This window comes from Vicia villosa, linkage group LG6, assembly GCF_029867415.1.
Source record: "Vicia villosa cultivar HV-30 ecotype Madison, WI linkage group LG6, Vvil1.0, whole genome shotgun sequence".
NCBI lineage: Eukaryota > Viridiplantae > Streptophyta > Magnoliopsida > Fabales > Fabaceae > Vicia > Vicia villosa.
Genome location: NC_081185.1, coordinates 90,307,523 through 90,322,969, shown reverse-complemented (window position 1 = coordinate 90,322,969; position 15,447 = coordinate 90,307,523).

Below are 15,447 nucleotides of genomic sequence, written 5' to 3'. Positions count from 1 at the left end.
ATATTTCATTGACAAAACATAAACAATTTCATTATCGATTTTCATAACCAAATCAACAGAGACAGTAGCAACATCAACACAAGCAACAACAATACCAATCACAGTAATAATTTTTAACAACTCAAAACCCCACATATCGTTTATCATATTCCCAGTTATAGTGCTAGAACCTCACCCATACCTTGGATTGGAGACCGCTCTACAATTTTCGGTCGAATTTCCTAGCTTCCGGCCTTCGCATAAGTCGTCCATTTTTCCTCTTCACCGCAACTGCTATATGTATCCTCACCAAACCCTTGTTTTCTATTCTGATAGCACTTTTCCAAAATCCTCTTGATACTTGTAACGCCTTGAATTTAATTAGTTGGTTAATTAAATTAATTTAGAATTCAATTGTTGGAAATTGTCGAAGTTGAGAATTTACCGGTATTAATTTAAGGGACGTAAGTGAATTATTATTATTGGTTGAGCGATTGAATGGGAAGTTGGATTAAATTGGTCGGTTTAATTGGGAAATAATGTTAGAAATAATATTATGGCACTAGCCTATTTCTTTAATTAATTTGGTTGGTTGGTGTTAGTAATTTGGAGGTGTTCCAAGAGTAGGCCCAATAAGTAGTAATAAAATTAATATGAAATAGTAATAATATTATTTTGGTTAAAGTAATAGAAGGAGGTACTAGTAAGAGATTTTGGAAGTGCTAGCTGAGAGAGGAGAAATAAGGGTTTGGTTATGGTACGAGAAGAAATTGCAGACAAGAAGAGAAACTACAGAAGAGGAAAGAAATTGGAAGAATTAGGCGAAGCCGGAAGCGAGGAATTCGACGGGAAATGGTAGAGCGGACTCCGAATACAAGATAATGGTGGGGTTCTTACTCTATAAACGGGGATATGATGAATCGTATGTGGGGTTTAGTGAATTAATATTGTCTATAGGGTTTGGTGTGATTTTGATGTTTGTAATGTTACTATGTAGAACTCTCTGTAAACTGTTGATGAGAAATTTGCTGCTATGTTAATCATTGAGTAATTTTGTTTGTGATGGTTGATTAAATTTTTGTTGTCCTGGAAAATTGATCGATTAATACTTGCTCCGTGTGACAATAATTCTGTGACGTTGGGGTGATAAATTTCTAGAGATTGAGTATTATACAAGTTGTTTGATGGGGAGAATGAATGGGAGTAAAGTCTAGAACTAGAAGGAAAAGTTAAGGGGCGGGGGTTATTGAGGCAGGGACGGACGTCCCTTAGTGGAAAGTGGGGAAGACCCGCATGTTAGGTGGGGTGGGCGACCCTTGCCCTTGGGGCGGGCGCCCTAGTCATGAGAAAGTCCCTTTCTGGGACATGTGACTTGTGTTAAGGGACGTGCACACTAGAAAAGTGGGATGGGGGCCACATTAGGGGGATAGGCGCCCCACCATGCCTTGCATTATAATTGGTTGTTGTTTGCCCATGTACTGTTTTGTTTGGATATTAAAGATATAATGGAACCAAGTGCCTTAATCAAGTTAGTGTATATATATATATATATATATATATATATATATATATATATATATATATATATATATATATATATATATATATATGTTTAATACATGTAGTAAGAACTAGTAGAAACATTTTTGTAGTAGAGAATTATTAGTAGAAGCCCTCAAGTAACAATGGAGGATTAGTAACAAAGAATTCGAAGGAAATATTAGTAGTATCTATTAATAGCTGAACTAAGTAGTAGTATAATATACACAGTATTGATTTTAAGAGAGTTGGAAAAACAGTAGAGAATAGCAGAGCCATAGTGAATGACAAGGATGATTTAGTAGCAGGGAGAATAAACTAAGTAGTTGGTCTAGTGAAGTAGCAGTACCAGTATATTTGACAGTAGTAGAGTAAAATACTTAGTGAGCAGAAATAAATAGTTATTAGACGGAAAATATATTGCGGTTAGGATAATATTCGAGGAGTCCAGAAATAGTCTGTTAACAATTGTTTTGGAGATGTCGTGACGCGGCGTGTGTTGTGAGTGTTGTGAAGTATCGCGATGAATGGCGTAGATTACTCATGTCTAATTATTAGTGATGAATTTTTGTTGTTTCGTGTTGTGACATATTGCGACGTGGTGATGTGAATATTTTTGTGAAATTATTGTGAAGTGCAGGATTTAAAGTGACGATGAAATTACCTCTAATTATTGGTAATTATTTGCGATATAGGAGTATGTCTTGTGACGATGTTGTTGTGATTTGTTTGTGATGATGCATTCATTGAGTCACATGATTGTATTTTGTGAAGGCCTGGATTGGAAAAAAGTGACGAAGGATTATGCCTGTTTAGATGCCTCTATTAACTGGCAATTGGCGATGGGGCTGAAGCCCTGGGTACCACATGCATGTGCATTTGCTAGAGTCGCATTTCATTTTGTATATTTGTGAGTTTGTGTGATTTGATGTATGAACTTATGCGAAATTGTCGTGACTTGAATATGAATTCTTGTGTAATATTTTGACGTATGTCGTTGTGAATGAAATAGCGAAGTAAATTAGATGGTAACGATTATACCGCATAGTGATGAATGTTATAACTCGAACTTGAATATATATTATTTATCATAACTCTATTTATATGGTTTGATATCTCACCCCTTTCTTTTGTTTCGCCATTACCTTTATACTGGTAACGTGCAGGTAATTGTAGTGATGAAGATTTAGTTGCCGTGAGTCGAGTCAGTGTTGTTGCTCTGATACGTAGCACTCGGGGATGAACACTTGATGTTTAATTGTTGTCGTTCCTTTAGTTGTTGAAGTTATGTCAATTTTGTTGAATACCTGTTAAGTTTAATTTGTTTTAGTTGCATAAAGGATGTTAAGAGGTTGAAGTTAAGTTTGCAGATTCCGCTGCTATTTTAATGAAAAGTTGTTTCGTTTTTAAAGGTTGAATTATGTTGTTATCGTTCATCCGAACTATGTGTTATGTATCTATATTATATGTGATTAATATGCCGTTGTTTTAAGAAGTAAATGTGACATCTCATTTGTTGATAAAATTTTGTATAACTCTGATTTTCATTATAATTACCAAATATTCGTTGGGTAGAATTGGGGTGTTACAATACTTCTCTTTTTCCTTCTTTTATTATAATTCTATTACTCTTATTGGATCTAGTATCAACACCCTCACACTTACCACATACCACCATAATATAAGCCCAACAATCAATCTTATATTATCTTAATATTATTGCTAATATTAACCAACCAATTAATCCACTAAATAACAACTTAGCAACTTAAATTAACACTTCTCGATATTTCGCAACTTCCACAATTTAATAAATAATTTAAGAATGTGAGATATTGGATCGAACTCTAGTATTGTCGAAGGATAGCTTCTTGGTTCGACAGTCCGACAGAGTTAAGCATGAAGTCGAAGGGTTGCTCACATGCTGGTGTCGAAGTGTGCATGTTGTAGTCGAAGATGGGTCGAGCATGCAGATGTCGAAGATGCTAGGGTTGTTAGCATGTTAAATTAGGTTTTAGTGTTTAAACCCTAATTTGTTAAGTTAGCTTGTTTATTAAGTTGGCTTGTGTAATGGGCCTTGCTGAAAAAGCCCATTAGTTAGTATGTTAGGTTTTATTATAAATAGCATGCTAGTCTCTCATCATTGCTAAGCTGCAAATCCTAATTTAGGGCGAGAGAGGTTATTTGTTATTCTTGTAAACTTGTAATCTTGTTCTAAGAGAAAGTGAAAGAATAGCAGTTATAACCAATTCTTGTGTTCTTATTCTCTTCCCTAATTCCCTATTATACTTTGTTATTGGTATCGTTTTTCACAACAAATTGGTGCGGTGAGTGTGGAGAAGATGCCTTCAACAAAGTATGAGATTGAAAAGTTCACCGGAGTGAATGATTTCGGTCTGTGGCGCTTGAAGATGAAAGCTCTACTGGTTCAGCAGGGTTGTTTGGAAGCGTTGAAGGGAGAGGCAGCCATGAATGCAGAATTGACGGCAGCGGAGAAGACGAATATGATCGAGAAAGCACACAGCGCAATTTTGTTGAGCCTTGGTGATAAGGTTCTCCGGCAGGTATCAAAGGAGACGACGGCATCAGGGTTATGGGTGAAACTTGAAAGTTTGTATATGACCAAATCGCTGGTAAATCGACTCTACCTGAAGCAAGCTTTGTATTCATTCAAGATGATTGAAGACAAAGTATTGGCTGAGCAGTTGGATATGTTCAACAAGCTGATTCTTGATCTTGAAAATATTGATGTGAAGATCGATGATGAAGATCAAGCGCTGTTACTATTGTGTTCTTTGCCTCGATCACATGCTCACTTCAAAGAAACTCTCTTGTATGGAAGGGAGTCCCTGACGTTTGAAGAAGTTCAATCAGCCTTGTACTCTAAAGACTTGAATGAACGAAAGGAGCATAAACCTTCGACTGTTGGCGAAGGTTTGGCCGTTAAAGGAAAACTCTTACGAAAGGATGGTAAGTTCGACAAGAAGAAAGGCAAAAGCCAGTCGAAGACTTACAGTGGCGAAGCATCTGGCATTCGATGCTACCATTGTAAGAAGGAGGGTCACACAAGAAAGGTGTGCCCTGAACGCTTGAAATATCATGGAGGTAAGGATAATGGCAACGCTGCCATTGTTCAAGATGATTTCGAATCATCTGATGTTCTTGTGGTTTCAAGCAGTGACTCTAAGAAGGAGTGGATTATGGATTCAGGTTGCACTTGGCACATGACTCCAAACAAAGACTTGTTCGAGGAATTATGTGATCAAGATGGTGGATCAGTATTGCTGGGAAACAACAAGGCTTGCAAGATTGCAGGTGTTGGATCTGTGAGATTCAAGCTCCATGATGAGTCAATAAGGTTGTTGACTGAAGTCAGGTATGTTCCTGATTTGAAGAGAAATTTGCTTTCTCTTGGTGAATTCGACAAGAAAGGATATGTTTTCCAAGGAGAGAAAAGTATCCTAAGAGTCATGAAGGGGTCGAAGGAAGTCTTGAGAGGCGTGAAGAAACAAGGCTTGTATACCCTTGAGGCTGAAGTTGTAAGTGGTTCGACAAATGTTGTATCCACGAAACCTTTGTCGAAGACAGAAATCTGGCACATGAGATTGGGCCATGTCAGTGAAAGGGGTCTGGTCGAATTAGGGAAACAAAATCTGCTTGGTGGAGACAAAATCGAAAAGCTGAAGTTTTGTGAACCCTGTGTACTTGGAAAATCTTGCCGAGTGAAGTTCAACAAAGGCAAACAAAGAACACATGGATCCCTTGATTACATCCATGCTGATCTTTGGGGGCCTGCAAGGTGTCCATCACATTCAGGAGCAAGGTATTTTCTATCCATAGTAGATAATTATTCCAGAAAATTATGGGTATTCATCCAGAAGACTAAGGATGAAACTTTTGAGAATTTCAAAAGTTGGAAGACTCTGGTTGAAAATCAGACTGGCAGAAAGGTCAAGAGGTTGAGAACCGACAATGGCCTTGAATTTTGCAATGAGGCATTCGACAGTTTTTGTGCTGCCTCTGGTATTGCAAGGCATAGAACTACTGCAGGTACTCCACAGCAAAATGGTTTGGCTGAAAGGTTTAATCGAACTATTTTGGAGAGAGTCAGATGCATGTTGATTAGTGCGGGGTTAACAAAGGTGTTCTGGGCTGAGGCTGTTTCGACAGCAACATATCTGATAAACAGATGTCCTTCGACAGCGTTAGATATGAATACACCTGAAGAAGTTTGGTCGGGACATCCACCAGATCTCGACAAACTGAGAGTATTTGGCTGCGTAGCCTATGCTCACATTAGGCAAGACAAGGTCGAACCTAGAGCTCTGAAATGCATGTTCATGGGATACCCTGAAGGAGTCAAAGCTTATAGGCTATGGTGCCTAGAGCCAGGTCACAGGAGGTGTATCACCAGTCGAGATGTAGTTTTCAATGAAGCTAAAATGGCTTTTAAGAAAACTGATGATGTTGGTCGAAGTACAGAAACATCTGACGAAGAGCTGGAACAGGTAGAGATTCCTTTTGAGGTGGAGCATGTTGATGCTGAATTGCATATCCCAGATGAAGTCGAAGAAGAAGCAGAAGATGCTGAAGTTGAGGAAACTGACGATGACTACCTATTGTCGAGAGATAGGTCGAGAAGAGTCATCAAGCCACCTCAAAGACTTGGATATGCAGATCTTATAGCTTATGCCTTAATCTCTGCAAGTGAGGTTCTAGACGAAGAACCTAGAGACTATAAGGAAGTTATGAGGAGTCGAAATAAGACTGAATGGCTGAAGGCCATGGATGATGAGATGAAATCTCTTCATGATAATCATACTTGGGAACTGATCAAGAAACCTGTTGGGGCAAGGTTAGTCAGCTGTAAATGGATTTTCAAAGTTAAGGAAGGAATTGAAGGAGTGACGTCGAAAAGATACAAGGCAAGGTTAGTTGCAAGGGGTTTCACTCAGAAAAAAGGTGTCGACTTCAATGATGTGTTTTCTCCTGTTGTGAAGCATATGTCCATTCGAATGTTGCTTGCCATGGTGGCACAGTTCGATCTTGAACTGAAACAGATGGATGTGAAGACTGCGTTCTTGTATGGTGATCTAGATGAAACGATCCTGATGAGGCAACCTGAAGGGTATGTCGAAAAGGGGAAGGAAGATTATGTGTGCAAGTTAAAGAGATCTTTGTATGGGCTGAAACAATCTCCTCGACAGTGGAATAGGAGATTCGACAAGTTCATGGCACGCATAAGTTTCATTAGAAGTCAGTTCGACCACTGCGTTTACTTCAGATTTCGACCTGGTAATTCATTTGTTATTTTGTTGCTTTATGTGGATGATATTCTCATAACAAGCAACAATGTTGAAGATGTGATGAGGGTGAAGGCTGAACTCAATAAGGAGTTCGATATGAAGGATCTGGGAGCTGCTTCCAGGATTCTTGGAATTGACATTCGAAGAGATAGAAAGAAGTCGAAGTTATGTCTATCTCAAGAGGCATATCTACGGAAGATTCTTGAAAAGTTTGGTATGTCGAATTCGAAGCCAGTTGTGACTCCAACAAACCCTCAATTCAAGCTGAGTATTGATCAGTGTCCCAGTACTGATGTCGAAAGAGCCTATATGAATAGCATCCCATATGCTAATATAGTTGGTTCTTTGATGTATGCTATGGTCTGTACTAGACCCGACATAGCTTACGCAGTCAGTCTTGTAAGCAGGTACATGGCGAATCCTGGAAAGGCTCACTGGCAAGCATTGAAGTGGATTTTAAGGTACATAAATGGGTCTCTGAATAGAGTCCTAATTTATGGTGGAGCCTTGGGTGAAGATAGTAAAGCAGTAATAAAAGGATATGTCGACTCTGATTATGCAGGTTGTATGGATTCTAGAAAGTCTATTTCTGGATATGTTTTCACTATGTTTGGCACAGCAATTAGTTGGAAAGCAACTCTTCAGAAGGTTGTTGCTCTATCAACCACTGAAGCGGAATATATTGCTCTCACTGAAGCTGTGAAAGAATCATTGTGGCTTGAAGGTTTTGCGAAGGAGCTGAAACTTCAAGGTCGAGGTATCACTGTTAAATGTGATAGTCAAAGTGCAATACACCTGTCAAAGAATTCAGCCTATCATGGGCGAACTAAGCACATTGATGTGAGGCTGCATTTCGTCAGAGGAGTAATCGAGCGTGGAGAAGTCCGAGTGCTGAAGGTTTCGACTGAAGACAATGCTGCTGATATGATCACCAAGACATTGCCGAGTTGCAAGTTTTTCCACTGTATGCAGTTGATAAAGCTGCGTGAAGAAAGCTAGTCTGTTCCTTGACGTTGTAGAGTTAGGTCCAAGGTGGAGATTTGTGAGATATTGGATCGAACTCTAGTATTGTCGAAGGGTAGCTTCTTGGTTCGACAGTCCGACAGAGTTAAGCATGAAGTCGAAGGGTTGCTCACATGCTGGTGTCGAAGTGTGCATGTTGTAGTCGAAGATGGGTCGAGCATGCAGATGTCGAAGATGCTAGGGTTGTTAGCATGTTAAATTAGGTTTTAGTGTTTAAACCCTAATTTGTTAAGTTAGCTTGTTTATTAAGTTGGCTTGTGTAATGGGCCTTGCTGAAAAAGCCCATTAGTTAGTATGTTAGGTTTTATTATAAATAGCATGCTAGTCTCTCATCATTGCTAAGCTGCAAATCCTAATTTAGGGCGAGAGAGGTTATTTGTTATTCTTGTAAACTTGTAATCTTGTTCTAAGAGAAAGTGAAAGAATAGCAGTTATAACCAATTCTTGTGTTCTTATTCTCTTCCCTAATTCCCTATTATACTTTGTTATTGGTATCGTTTTTCACAACAGAGAATATTTCGAAAATATTTAATTAAATACAGGGCGTTACAACTCTTCCCCACTTAGAATATTTTCGTCCTCGAAAATCTTACTCGATACCACAACTCTTAACACAAACTTCGCATCTAACTTCTCAATTCTCAAGTCGCGCTTGGTGACTCTTCGATCACTACCTTCTGACATAACAACTTGATACGATCGATTCAAACCCAACACACACATACCAATCATTCCTCGCCCTCGCGATATAATCGTTACTAACTTGTCAATCACTCAACAATATCCTGACATATTATCCTTTAAGATAGAAACAACCATAACACGCTCATACTTGGATACCTACATCGGAATACCTACACCATTTTCATTCCCGTATACGTATGTCACTTGCCAACAAAATGCTAACCACTCTTTCACTTTGTCGTATCGCTTTTATAGTGACATCAACATAGCTAACCTTCTAGACTTCGTCATTTCATGGAGTATCATTCTTCGTTATATATGGAAATCAACAACAACATTTTAACAACGGTAACAAAATTATTATAGCACTATACCGTATAAACTCAACGTCTTAACCTCATCAAATACATACTCACTATTATCAAAAAAACTACAGCAACATACTTACTAATTCAGCAATTACTCAATAACATTCTAGTGCTCTGGCACGACATCCTTATAACAACAATCTTCCAAATCCAACATATAAATCGAGCCATATCAATCCCATGGCTCATGATATTTTAATCTTTAACTGTTACAGAGTCGCGCACGCACTACAACTGTGCCACTTCACGCTTCGCCTGCGCAACTCTGATCATCCAACTTACGTCACCGTCCGATACGTTTCACTCTTTCATATCCACTTCTTCATAAGTTCACAAAACATGGTGAGCGATTACCCTCATGGTTTAACATCCATCACTTAACATACTATTAAGACAACAAGACAAGCTTATCCCATCCACATGATTCCTTCTAATACCAACAAGAGATTAAGGGTGATCAGTTCCTCAATTTGTCAAAAGATAGCCGACAACCTTATTGAAGCATAAACCACTGTTACCACATAATAGCATCCTTTCATAGTTTGCACTCAAAGTCATAAACAGCGTCATAATCCAATAATGAGGTTTACAACTCCTTCAACTACCTTTTCACTCGATCTCGTCGATGAGAAAACATCGTCCAAACGTATTACAAAGTCTACTCATACTCATTTAGCATTACACAAATGTTAAGTATTTCCCAACTCTATAACTACCAATATACTTGTACATCGCAATTCGTCTTGTCCCAACCAAAGTCCTTATCTAGGCTGAAGAGTTTAACAATATTCACAACTCTTGGTTTTACTCTAAATCCCCTAACATCTTTCACATCTGAATCTCATTCCAATAGGAATCTCAATAAGTCTCCTTCACATCGAATTGGTGATAGAGACTCTCTACAATTCTCCTTTTACGCATGCTGCCACTTTGGTATCGCAAACTTGACTTCAATCTTTCTAAAAGTTTAATTCTCCTTCACTACTACTTCACTTTTCCTAAAAGCCATCGGCACTCAAATCATTTTAAATACCAAACATTTCATTCTCCCCACTTATTAGTTAACAACATGTTCCACTTGACTTTGTTTCGAACAACTGTGATAGTAGCCGTTCCTATTCAACAAGCTTCACGTTTTTGTAACCGACTTTGGAGTCTCTCCCTATAGGATTACCTCTACTGTTTTCAACACACTTCCTTAAGGTAAAATATATTTTCACCATTTCGTGGGTTCAAACGGCACATCAATCCGCTACTCGGAACACAAGATATGAATTTTCCAAGTTATCCTATAATGCCAACACCGACGTCATGCCGTAACACACCTCACAGCATCATCCAAAACAGAATTTTCCTTGTATAATTACCAACGCTTTAAATCCATACTTGTCTCTTTGAATTTCCGACTCTGACTCGCTATCCATAATCATCCAACAACATCATTAACTTATAACAATTTCTCGCATGGATTCCATGATAAAGTCTAATAGCAACTTTTGTCATTCTAACATTGCGTTAATGTCGTCATTACACGTCAGGGTAATTCAAACCAACAACTACACGGTCAACCAGCAACGACGCAACTTCCCAACTTTATAAGTTCCATCTTCTGAAATTATCTTATTCACTCGGCAATCCGAAACATAAGGAATCTACACCCCATTCGTAGATTGATAACCATCATACTGCTCCTCACCCTTCAAGGAGTAACCATAAACAATTCCCGATTCATTCTCCATCAAGGTACTCTAACTTGATTAACATCGAAACCTCGAATCCATGTCACCTTCGTATCTGGGAAACAACTAAGCTCTAATGATATTTGCACTAACTCCATCAGCAGCACACTAAGCCATCATCTCACAATTGGAACGTATCCGAGAAGCAAAGCTTCTACCCCACTTAGCTTAAACTATCTCTTGCATCAAACGATTAGAAAACAAACAAGTACCGACAGTGTTCCACACACACGCCGCGTACTAACGAACAACACGCTGACGGTATTCAACTGTCGCACAACTCTGCTGACTAGACAACTTGGCCGGACAGACCGATCTACTCTGATACCACTAATGTAACACCCCAAACCTACCCGGTAATTATAACAAAAATCAGAGTTATAAAATTTTAACAAACAAACGGGATGTCACACTTCACATTAAATCATGCATCATAAAACAACCTACTCATTTTATTTCAATCGATACATAACACTTCACATTCAGATGAACCGATAACGTCATTCTTTAATCTTCGAAACCAAGCAAATTTATATTAATTATGTAGCGGAATCACAATATTCAATTTTAATTCAGATATCATCTTATTCAAATAAAGCAACTTGAAAACATCACGGTACTTCTTAAAGTGCTACTTAAAATTCAGCAATGTAAAACAAATAAAACAACTAAACATCTATCGTTCATCCCCCGAGTGCTAAGTATCAGAGCGACAACCGATTCTAACTCACGGTGTCTAAGTCTTCACTCACAGCTACTACTTGCACGTTACTAGTATAAAGGCAACGACCAAACAAATAAAGGGTTAGATATCTATCAATATAAATAAGATTATGATAGATAATATATATGAGTTAGATCATCAAAATTACCACATCGCGGTATATTAGTCACGGTTCAATACTCATCATTATATTCAACAACATATATATACAATTCACGAATACAAGTCACAATACTTCACATAAAGTCATACTCATGCAACATAGGATGAGAGTCTCACAAATGCACATGCATGTGGTACCCAGGGCATCAACCCCCATCGCCAATTGCCTGTTAATAGAGGCATCAAAACAGGCATAAGCCTTCGCCACTGCTTGTCAATCCAGGGCGTCACACAAAAATGCAAATGTATGTGACTCCATGAATGCAACATCACATACACAAACACAACAAAACTCGTCACGAGGCATACGCCTATACCACCGTTATTACCAATAAATCGAGGTAGTTAATTCATCATAATAATTCATGCACTTCACAATACTCATGAGAATAGTCGAATCACAACATCACATTTATCACGACAACAAATCACAGCAATGCGTCAACAACAAGTCAACAGCCATAAATCAACACAATAATTTAACCAAAACAATCAACACACGTTCCGTATTTACTCAGACAATTATCGTTCCAAACCGGTAAATTAATTTTATCGGTTAAAACTCTTATTCGGCATTGTTTTCATTAGTTGTCTATTGCTAAAACTAGCACTCTGCTATTAATATTAGTTCTGCTACTAAGAACCTATTACCAACATGTTCTGCTACAGAGTATTACCACTTCTGCTATCTCAATAATTAAGCCTGTTACTACTCCAATTTTACTGCTACCATTATATATCAAATTAGTTATTATTCCACGTCTGCTATTTGTAATGCCTCTGTTAATCATGCTACTCCTGCTACACACTTACTGAAATAATTGAGATTATGCTGATTACTCGAATGTTAAATTTACCGACCACTAAAGTCACTTCTCAAGTTGTATTAATCATGTGTTAATTAGTGGAACATTACTTCTATAACAGACTATACAAACTAACTAAACAGACTAATTAAAAGAAATATGCTAAAATTAGTGTGGCCCCCGTCACAATTACTAAGGGACGTCCGTCCCACCCTATTCACTACATGGGCCCGCCCACCTGTTAAGTGCCAAAATGTAGTTATTTTGTATATATATGTTTTGTTGCACTTATCGTTACTTTTTGTTAATACCGTTTGAATAATACCCCGTTTTGTGTATAAATATGTATACTTTATGAATAGATATATTTTCATATACTTTTATACTTTTTGATAGTTTTCTATTCATTTTGTAGGTATTGAGGCGTATTTGGAGCATGAGCAATAACATGTTGAAGACACAGCTTCAAACGCACGTCTTTGAGCATCGAAACCAACTCGTCAACGAATAAATCTCAAAACCAAAGAATAATAAATCACCAATTTGGTTGATATGTTGTCATTGTTAGATAGGAAATTGAATAAGCTTTCCAACGCTTCGAATCGGGCGCAAATCGGAGTTACGGTTCTCAAGTTGCACCATTTTTACTAAAATCTGTTTTTTCAATTCAGCAGGTTGGGCGCGACGCGCGCTGTTCCAGATCCAAAATTGCATAAATAGGCGAAAATCAGATTTTTTAAGTTATGTTTCGGGTATTTTTGAACCCCAACTCATCCTAGGTCATTTTTGGGTAGATTTAGCTTGGAAACACCATTGGAGCTTGTAATCGGATGATCGGAGGTCGAATTTCTCATCGATTGGTGTTGACAAACCAAGAAATGTTTGGTTCCTCTTCTTCTCTTCTCTTTGTATTTTTATTTTGGTGAGTTTTTGTATGTAAATTACTCTAAACCCATGGATGGTTGTTGCTTTTTCTACTAGTTGTATAAAGTTTGCTTTACAAATCTTAATCGGTGTTTTTCTGATCTTTTTGCTTAAATGCTTTGGATTTGTGTTGTTGTAGAAATAGACATCACAAATCTTGATTAGGGGGATATCTGTTAGCTTTTGATTCTAGACATAGGATTGGGGTTAACATCCGCATAATATCTGAGTTTAATGTCTCTTTGTTCTTCGATCGGTTGAGACATCGTCGAAAGAGCAATATTGTTGAATTTCCGTCAGTATTGCAGGAATGGACATTGACGTGAGGGATATATGGTGATTCTCATGAGCATTGTAGATTGAGTACGGCGGAGTGATAAATCTAAGTTTGTGAGGAGTAGTTTAGATTCAAACTAGATAATCTATTCTCTATCAAGAATGAATTTATTTTATGTTCAAATGTTATATTTTCCTTGTTTGCTTAAAACCCATTTTAACCCAAACTCATAACTAAGAATCCATCGAACGGTAGTTCAGTAGCACCAATCTCTGTGGACACGATAATTTCCCGGAAAAATATTTCCAAAACTTTTGTTGCTTGCCGCTTTACTGCTCCAACAAAATGGCGTCGTTGCCGTGGATTGGTGTTTCTATTGAATTCGCATTGCGATAGTTTCTTTGTTTTTGAGTTTTGTGAATATCGTATATTTGTGAATTTCCTAATACTTGTATACTTTTGTATAGTGGATTGTATAGATACATGTTCTAATTTTGTTTGGTGGACTTATTAAACAAGTTGAACTCGGATAGTTCTTTAATTACAAATCTTCACTTTTCAACTTGTTTAGTTAATTTCACCAAACTTTTGTAAAAAATGTGTTTTTACTTATCGTTACGTGTTTGTTAATACGTGTTGTTTACGTATTGTTGTATATTCTCTTGTTTCGTAATGTTTGTTCGTGTGTGGTTAGGATACTTTCTTTAGGTTCGCGTTGGGGCGAAAGCGTTGGCGTGTCGTGGAGGAAGCTACTACCCGAGCACAATAAAGGCGTCGAGCTTACAACGTAAAACAAGCGCTTGTTGGGAGGCACCCCAACGGTTTTGACTTTTGTAAATTCTGTTAGTTATGTAAAATGAGATGTGTAGGTGTTAAGTGGAGGCTACACCAGTTGTGCAGTCTTCTGGACTGGTTTTTGTTTTTCTGATGTAGCGCGCGTCGCACGCAAAGAGGGCGCGTCGCGCGGGCTTGAGGGCGCGTCGCGTGCCCTGTAACTTTTGGCCTGTGAATTCTTTTTAATGGTTCACTTGGCTAGCCTTTTTCCCACTTACACCAAGGCTTTATAGTATAGAATTTTATAGTTTTATTTTTTTTAATTATTTTGTTGTTGTTTAGACTCAAATTTTGGCCCGATCACTTGGAGTCGCATTTGGTAATTCTCCGATTGTGATAGACTCAACATGCCGGTTGTGCGGTAATGATTGTTCAAATTTGTACATAGCAAGGTACTCGTTTATCGCTTTCTATAGCATAGCATGATTAGGAGACTTTTCATTTGTACAACTTTCATATTATTCATTCTTTTTGCGTAACTTGCTCATGACTTGAATCACAATTAGTTTTCCCTTTTTACCAAATGTGAGGTGGCTTTCCATTGTATGTATATGCGAGAGACAAATAATTCTTGTTTTAACTGGATATTATTATGTTTTTTCTTTCGTTTGTATTGATTTTGTGAATGCACGAAAGTGATCAAGGCACTTGTTTGATTTTGAGCACAACTACCATTAGCCAAATATCAATTTACCTTGTGAGTGTGTGACCATTCGTAACCTCTTTGAGCCTTTTTGTCATGGTCCATTTTGTTTTTGAACTTGAGACATAGTTCACCTTTTTGATGGATTTTGATTATCGTTTTTCTTGACCCTTAACTATGATGTTTAGTTGTTGTTTACGGTGATTTCCGGTAAACAACTGCTAGTCTTCCAAACTATAAGTAAATATGATTTGGTTACTCGCAGGATCGACTAGGTTGATCCTTGGACACATAGTCAAAAAGATTGTTATTAATGGTCGTTCGAACCATATTTATGATTTATCTTTGTCAATAAGAGTTTCTTCGAATAAAACAAGTAAACTTGGTAGTGACTTTGTTATATGCAAGTATAACTTCAACAAAAGGGTAAGTAAAAATA